The 8,740-nt window shown below is 42.1% G+C and overlaps 3 non-coding genes across 3 annotated transcripts; all 3 read left to right on the top strand.

Annotated features, from left to right (window-relative positions):
- The first annotated feature begins 3,840 nt into the window (after positions 1 to 3,840).
- On the top strand, positions 3,841 to 4,031 carry LOC140285839 (U2 spliceosomal RNA). Its single transcript, XR_011910785.1, has one exon. It is a non-coding gene; the product is annotated as a U2 spliceosomal RNA (small nuclear RNA).
- A 387-nt stretch (positions 4,032 to 4,418) lies between these two features.
- On the top strand, positions 4,419 to 4,532 carry LOC140285868 (U5 spliceosomal RNA). Its single transcript, XR_011910809.1, has one exon. It is a non-coding gene; the product is annotated as a U5 spliceosomal RNA (small nuclear RNA).
- Positions 4,533 to 4,807: 275 nt separating this feature from the next.
- LOC140285845 (U2 spliceosomal RNA) lies at positions 4,808 to 4,993 on the top strand. The gene has a single exon (XR_011910789.1). It is a non-coding gene; the product is annotated as a U2 spliceosomal RNA (small nuclear RNA).
- The last annotated feature ends 3,747 nt before the right edge of the window (positions 4,994 to 8,740 follow it).

The following is an 8,740-nucleotide window of genomic DNA, read 5'->3' as shown; positions in this document are numbered from 1 at the left end:
CTTTTGTTGTCACCGCAAGGCTTCCCCCGTCGGTTGTTTCACTGAGACACTACTGAGTAACTACAACTCAACACAGTTTATACACATAACATTCATATACATACTAACAAACAAACAAACAATAATTTATCGCAATTTTCTCATCTCTGTTTGAACGTACACCCAGGTAAATATTCCTGTAGTCTTCTCATACCGACTATGGACCCATTCATTGTTTAACTTCACTGTTTTGCAAATCCTAATTGAATATTACACATTGACATTGAACTTTACTGGATAAGCAGGTCTTCATTGCATTCAGCAGCCTATATGTGAGCATCTATGTGTAAGCTGTTCTTCTTTGCATTTATCAGCAGCAAGCAATTCTTCACTGCACATGCATATGTAAATAGTAAAACAATTCCAATGTGTTAGCGAAACCTTCTATATCACAGTGGTTTCTAAGATCTATTTTAAGTTCTTTGCCATCAGTGAGATGACATAGTTTACAAAGTGTGTCAAATTATCACTGAAGATCTTTTCAGGAATTTCAAATCTAGAAATGAGTTATTTTACGCGTGATTTTGCTACTGAGAGTGCATCTGCTTGTGCACATGGAAATATTTCAGACCATTTGGTAAAAACCTCTGTTGTCACTGAGCAGAATCGTTTCCCTTAACATTAATTTAGTTCAATGAAATCTACACAATAATGAAATAATGAAATCCAAACAAATATGTTGAAAAAGATACACTGGCTTAGGGAATTATCTTCGTTTTGGTCTTAGATTGCCCTGTGGAATGTATTTTGCACATATTTGACCTGCTAGACAAAACTTTATTCATTTATTTATTCTAAAAAAAAAAATTCAATAATTAGTAAAACCATATGCTGTAAAAACCTTGTTCATTATTGCTTCCATCCCTCCTGTTGAGACATGACATGGTCCGTGGCTCAATACTGCAGCATATTTAAACAAATTCTTTGGCAGTATGGTTTTCCTTCCGGTCATTCATACGAGTCTATTGTAGATGGCAATTGAATAACATCTAATAATGCTAAAATATTTGTAGTTTATACATTTAGCTGTGGATGTCAACATACCTGTTTTTCCAATGCTGTGTTAACACATGTACAGTTGAGAAGGCATACTGACTGTCAGTGTAAACGTTAACAACCTTTTTGTTATTTAATTTACAAGCTTCAGTTAAAGCTACCAATTTGACTGCTTGAACAGAGTAATTTTTTGGTAGTGGTTGTTTTAAGAAAACTTCAGTTTCTGTTACTACTGCAAATCCTGTAGCATTTGTGCCATCAGGGTTTTTTGCTTGACCTGTTGAATAAATATAGTTATTTCTGCATTTTCATAACGTATATCAGTTAAGTCTGGCCTGGGTAAAACACTGATGGTTATTTCTGACATGCAATCATGAGGCTTTCCATCTGTGGGGTAGGTAGCAGTGTGGATGGATTAAGTGTAGCACATCTCTCGACAACAAGGTGTGGCTGTGAAAGAAGAACTGTTATGTAGGAGAGATGTCTGGTAAAGATATTTTGTTAAGTAACCATATCACAGCCACTGCATGAGGTACCTTAAGTGTTAATGGGTGAAATAACACCATTATTGTTGATGCCTGCACTGCCAATGGCTTCTGGCCATTGATTCAAAAGTACGATCTCGTCCCTGTTTCCCCCTTTCAGTGGACACTGGCCCCTAATTACCGCAATTCAGCAGGGGGTCTTTCATTAGGAGTACTGGACTCCCCCGTGCACGGTTTCAGCTCCGACCCTGGAAAGCGGAAAAAACGTTGAGATCTGGTTTGAGGACCCAATTGTTGAGAAAAGTCTCTCAATGAGACTCAGAGTTGCTGGAGTCAGTTAATGCAAATGTTTAATCTTGCAGCAAGTTCAAGAATGTGTGTGTGTATGGGTGTATGTGTGCGAACGTGTGTGAGTTTGTGTGTGTGAGAGTTTAAAGAACCTGTTATCCACAGGCAGGTCTTAACTAGTATGGCACAGGTCCAGCCTGTCTCATCTTTTTTGGAAGGTCCAGCGCTCGGCCGTAACCCTTCTGTCTGTTTGGACTCTCACATACATTCGGTTAATCATAGAAAAACGAGAACAAAACTTTTTAGCCCCTTAAATTCATAAAACAGACATGGTGCAGTTATTTCCATTCTAGAAAATAAGAGTAATCACCACCATTCCTATAAATTCTGGATATTCTAACAATCTGAATCTTTTTTAAATGTTCGATGAAGCCCTTTGCTGTTCTGTTTAGAGACTCAGCTGATCATAAACCAAGTTTTGCTCTTGAACCAAGCTTCTAAACTCTTCACCTTTTTCATTTCTCAGTTAGTATTCACTTTAAAACTGATTAAAAGAAAAATTAAATGAATGCCTATCAACAAATGTGGGATCTAAACTCTAGTGCTTTCTCTAAAATAATTTCCTTTCTCAATTCAGAAATGTGTGTGTGTAAGTCACAACACCCGTGACACCAAAACGGCTTTCTTTTCTCTCTTTTCTCTACACTCTGCACTGTGAGCACACACACCAAACCAGAAAGGCTTTTTTCTCTCTTTTCTACATTATGGACTGTGGGGACAGTCCATAATGTGTGCCAGGGCGTTGTCTCACGTATTAGATTATGCTTAAGATACGAATGGGTTTATCAGTCACATCAGAATCCATACATACTGATCCTCCCGTAATAAAATGGTCGGATCTTATCAAACACACTTTGTTTCTTGTGACAAGTCAGCGAAACAGCGTATACACGTCAAGACACTGAATCAAGTTTGCCACAAGAACTCATAAGTTTGGCAGTATTGCTCTGCCGTCAGCAATCATACACCCATTTTATTTTCATGAGACATGTGCAGGCACCTGTTCATCTACTGTTCTATCACTATGAATTAGTTTATCTATTATCAATAAGGATACTTCTACAACTACTATCAAAGTATGTCCAGACTTCTTATGTTGTCAGTTGCTATATATGAATAAGTGGGTTGCTACTGAAAAGCATTAAGCATGTCACACAGCCCAAACATATAACATTTCAGGACACACCACACAGTTAACAACCACAGTGAAGCGTGTCAAAGCCCAAACATGTAACATTCAACAGGACACTTACACAACACATTCAAATCAAACAGTCAGACAACATACAAGAACATATACCCCAGCCGGCATTGCTCCCTGCCTATTTTCCTACAACTCACTATGTGTGCGCACACCTTTATTCACAAACTCTTCAACTTATACTCTTTTACCGAAGCTGCTACAGCTCGATTGGCCAAATACCCTTAGATCCTATTTCGGTGAATTTGACATCTGCCTTGTATGTAACAGATTAGCGGTTTAGCAGTTTTAATTTAGTTTGAGTGAAGGAATTCATTTTATAGCAAAATCCGAAATCGTGAAGAACTCATGAAAGTAAGCTTATTCTCGGATTCCTGAAACTTTAGATTTGCTCTTTCTTTTACTGCAAAGTACAACGTTGAGCAGCACTAATGAGTTGTTTCTATTTTTGGCAGGCTTTACCTTTGCGGATGAAGCCCTTTCTGTCTGTGCAAAAGAAATCTTGTTACTGTGCAGAGTGACTTCTCTGAGTAGAGTCGCCTTACTTGTTGCGACTGTGCCGATGTTCGAAGCTGGAGTGCAAAGTTGTTGCTTGAATGGTGCTCGCTGGAGCGTGTGGTAGTGTAAAGTTATACCATTTAAAAGGGCTGAAGAGTGCTCAGTGCAGCGGGTGGGCGGAGGTGCAAAGTGACACTATGGCCATAAAAAGAACACCGCTACAAGTGCGCATTGTGCCAGGAAGGGCCCTCGGACGTGAACCAGTGGACAGTTATCGCTTCTCGGCCTTTTGGCTAAGATCAAGTGTAGTATCTGTTCTTATCAGTTTAATGTCTGATATGTCCTCTATGCGAGGACTACATATTAAATGGATTTTTATCAATAGGAGTTGAAAAAGGAGCTTGCTCCGTTCACTCCAAGCATCGACCCGGTACTGCAGTGCCGCTGGGAACGGTGCGCTCTCCTCTGCTCTTGTGAAAAAGCAAACAGCGGTGCAGGATGGAAGTTTCTTTTAATCTGCTGAGAAAAGAGAGTGAATGCGAAGCAGACTTTAACACGGCTCTGGGAGCGAGCCGAGTGCGGGCTAACCGGGACAATTGCTTGAAAGAAACGCGACACCGAATGAGCAGTCAGAACAAAGCCTCAATACGGTGTTCCTGTGTTGTTTGTGGCTGCCTTGTCTTTTGCACAGAGTAAAAGACAAGGCAGCCATCGAATAGGGCCCGATTGTTCCTACTTGGTCAGCCGAGGAGCAAGGGGGGGAGCAAGCGTCTCAACCAAGCAAAGCTCACCATGGGGAAGGTGGCTATGCCAACTAGCCTGATGCCCTGCTCCCGCAGTGATGGATAATCGTACACTGGTTTCTCTTCATAATGTACAAGTCTTTCGCCTTTTACTAAAGACTTCCGTGGAGAGCAGCACTAATGAATTGTTTCTATTTTTGGCAGGCTTTACCTTTGCGGGTGAAGCCCTTTCTGTCTGTGCAAAAGAAATCTTGTTACTGTGCAGAGTGACTTCTCTGAGTAGAGTCGCCTTACTTGTTGCGACTGTGCCGATGTTGCTTGAATGGTGCTCGCTGGAGCGTGCGGTAGTGTAAAGTTATACCATTTAAAAGGGTTGAAGAGTGCTCAGTGCAGCGGGTGGGCGGAGGTGCAAAGTGACACTATGGCCATAAAACGAACACCGCTACAAGTGCGCATTGTGCCAGGAAGGGCCCTCGGACGTGAACCAGTGGACAGATATCGCTTCTCGGCCTTTTGGCTAAGATCAAGTGTAGTATCTGTACTTATCAGTTTAATATGTGATATGTCTATGCAAGGACTACATATTAAATGGATTTTTATCAATAGGATTTGAAAAAGGAACGGTGCGCTCTCCTCTGCTCTTGTGAAAAAGCAAACAGCGGTGCAGGATGGAAGTTTCTTTTAATCTGCTGAGAAAAGAGAGTGAATGCAAAGCAGACTTTAACACGGCTCTGGTAGCGAGCCGAGTGCGGGCTAACCAGGAGAATTGCTTGAAAGATACGCGACACCGAATGAGCGGTCAGAACAAAATCTCAATACGGTGTTCTTGTGGTGTTTTTATAAAATGCGGTGTAAAAAAAGGTGTGAATGCCCCATAGAAAACTAAAAGGTGGAGCGGAAGTGTTCGGCTGCAAGAAGGTGTGAATGTCCGACTATATTTGGTGAAAAGCAGGTGAAGCAAGGTCTGAATGCCCAACCTTACATCATCAAAAGCGAGATAAGAGGTTTTTGGCTGCAAGAAGGCCATAGTTTGCCAAAAGCGGGTAAGGTGCGAATGATCGGCTAAATATCAACAAAAGTGGGGGCGGAGGTCTTCGGATGCAAGTGGGTGTGAATATCCCACCATACAAGTATGGTGGAGAGGAAGCTGTGAATGGCCGACCATAGTTTGCAAAAAGCGGGTGAGAAAAGGTGCGAATGTCCAACCATACATGATCAAAACAGGGAGCGGAGGTGTTTTGCTGCGACAAGGTGTGAATGTCCACACATAATTAATGAAAAGCGGGCAACAAGTAGGTTCGAATGCCCAACCATACATCATCAAAAGCAGGAGTGGATGTGTTCGGCTACAAGAAGGTTTGAATGTCCGAGCATAGTTTGTAAAAAGCGGGTAAGAAAAGGTTCAAATGCCCGAACATACACCATCAAAAGAGGGAGCGGAGGTGTTCCGCTGAAAGACGGTGTGAATGTCCGACCATAGTTGGTAAAAAGCGGGTAAGAAAAGGTTCGAATGCCCGAATATGTACCATCAAAACGGAAGCGGAGGTGTTCGGCTGTAAGAAGTTGTGAATGTCCGACCAAAGTTTGTAAAAAGCAGTTAAGAAAAGGTTCGAATATCCAACCAAACATAATCAAAAGTGGGAGCAGAGCTGTTCGACTGCAAGTAGGTGTGAATGTCCACCCATAATTCCTGAAAAATGGGTAAGAAAAGGTGCGAATGCCCAACCATACATCATCAAAAGAAGAAGTGGATGTGTTCTGCTACAAGAAGGTTTGAATATCCGACCATAGTTTGTAAAAAGTGGGTAAGAAAAAGTTCGAATGCCCGAACATACACCATCAAAAGAGGGAGCGGAGGTGTTCCGCTGTAAGATGCTGCGAATGTCCGACCATAGTTGGTAAAAAGCGGGTAAAAAAAGGTTAAAAAACCCGACTGTACACAATCAATAGCGGAAGCGGAGTTGTTCGGCTACAAGAAGGTGTGAAAGTCCACCAATAATTACTGAAAAATGGGTAAGAAAAGGTGTGAATGCCCAACTATACATCATCAAAAGCAGAAGTGGATGTGTTCGGCCACAAGAAGGTTTGAATGTCCGACCATAGTTTGTAAAAGGCGGGTAAGAAAAGGTTCGAATGCCCGTACATACACAATCAAAAGAGGGAGCGGAGGTGTTTCGCTGCAAGAAGGTGTGAATGTCCGAGCATAGTTTGTAAAAAGTGGGTGAGAAAAGGTTCGAATGCCAGAACATACACCATCAAAAGAGGGAGCGGAGGTGTTCCGCTGTAAGAAGGTGTGAATGTCCGACCATAGTTGGTAAAAAGCGGGTAAGAAAAGGTTCGAATGCCAAAATATACACCATCAAAAGCGGAAGCCGAGGTGTTCGGCTGCAAGTAGGTGTGAATGTCAGATCATAATTTGCAAAAAGCTGATGAGAAAGGTGTGAATGACCGACAATAATTGCTGAAAAATGTGTTAGAAAAGGTAAGAATGCCGGACCATTCATCATCAAAAGCGGGAGAAGAGGTGTTTGGCTGCAAGAAGCTGTGAATGTCCAGCCATAATTACTCAAAAACGGGTAAGAAAAGGTAGTATTGCCAGACCATAAATGATCAAAAAAGGGAGCGGAGGTTTTCCGCTGTAAGAAGGTGTGAATATCCGACCATAATTGGTAAAAAGCGGGTAAGAAAAGGTGCAAATGCCCGACAATGTATGATCAAAAGAGGGAGCGGAGGTTATCGGCTGCAAGAAGGTCTAAATGTCCAACCATAATTTGTAAAAACCGGGGAAGAAAAGGCTCCGAAGCCCAACTATACACCATCAAAAGCGGGAGCGGAGGTGTTCAGCTGCAAGAAGGTCTGAATGTCCATCAATAATTGCTAGAAAACATGAAAAAAAAATTTCGAATATCCAACCGCACATGATCATAAGTGGGAGAAGAGGTGTTCAGCTGCAAGAAGGTGTGAATGTCCACCCATAATTCCTCAAAAATGGGTAAGAAAAGGTGCGAATGCCCAACCATACATCATCAAAAGAAGAAGTGGATGTGTTCTGCTACAAGAAGGTTTGAATGTCCGACCATAGTTTGTAAAAAGTGGGTAAGAAAAAGTTCGAATGCCCGAACATACACCATCAAAAGAGGGAGCGGAGGTGTTCCGCTGTAAGATGCTGCGAATGTCCGACCATAGTTGGTAAAAAGCGGGTAATAAAAGATTAAAAAAACCCGACTGTACACAATCAATAGCGGAAGCGGAGTTGTTCGGCTACAAGAAGGTGTGAAAGTCCACCAATAATTACTGAAAAATGGGTAAGAAAAGGTGTGAATGCCCAACTATACATCATCAAAAGCAGAAGTGGATGTGTTCGGCCACAAGGTTTGAATGTCCGACCATAGTTTGTGAAAAGTGGGTAAGAAAAAGTTCGAATGCCCGAACATACACCATCAAAAGAGGGAGCGGAGGTGTTCCGCTGTAAGATGCTGCGAATGTCCGACCATAGTTGGTAAAAAGCGGGTAAGAAAAGGTTAAAAAACCCGACTGTACACAATCAATAGCGGAAGCGGAGTTGTTCGGCTACAAGGTGTGAAAGTCCACCAATAATTACTGAAAAATGGGTAAGAAAAGGTGTGAATGCCCAACTATACTTCATCAAAAGCAGAAGTGGATGTGTTCGGCCACAAGAAGGTTTGAATGTCCGACCATAGTTTGTAAAAGGCGGGTAAGAAAAGGTTCGAATGCCCGTACATACACAATCAAAAGAGGGAGCGGAGGTGTTTCGCTGCAAGAAGGTGTGAATGTCCAGCCATAATTACTCAAAAACGGGTAAGAAAAGGTAGTATTGCCAGACCATAAATGATCAAAAAAGGGAGCGGAGGTTTTCCGCTGTAAGAAGGTGTGAATATCCGACCATAATTGGTAAAAAGCGGGTAAGAAAAGGTGCAAATGCCCGACAATGTATGATCAAAAGAGGGAACAGAGGTTTTCGGCTGCAAGAAGGTCTAAATGTCCAACCATAATTTGTAAAAACCGGGGAAGAAAAGGCTCGGAAGCCCAACTATACACCATCAAAAGCGGGAGCGGAGGTGTTCAGCTGCAAGAAGGTCTGAATGTCCATCAATAATTGCTAGAAAACATGAAAAAAATTTTTCGAATATCCAACCGCACATGATCATAAGTGGGAGAGGAGGTGTTCAGCTGCAAGAAGGTGTGAATGTCCACCCATAATTCCTCAAAAATGGGTAAAAAAAAAGGTGCGAATGCCCAACCATACATCATCAAAAGCAGGACTGGATGTGTTCGGCTACAAGAAGGTTTGAATGTCCGAGCATAGTTTGTAAAAAGCGGGTAAGAAAAGGTTCGAATGCCCGAACATACACCATCAAAAGAGGGAGCGGAGGTGTTCCGCCATAAGAAGGTGTGAATGTCCGACCGTA

This window comes from Leuresthes tenuis, unplaced genomic scaffold (genome assembly GCF_036924035.1).
Source record: "Leuresthes tenuis unplaced genomic scaffold, fLeuTen1.0.hap1 SCAF_61, whole genome shotgun sequence".
NCBI lineage: Eukaryota > Metazoa > Chordata > Actinopteri > Atheriniformes > Atherinopsidae > Leuresthes > Leuresthes tenuis.
Note: the sequence above shows the minus strand (reverse complement) of the source record. Positions and strands in the feature narration are given on the sequence as shown.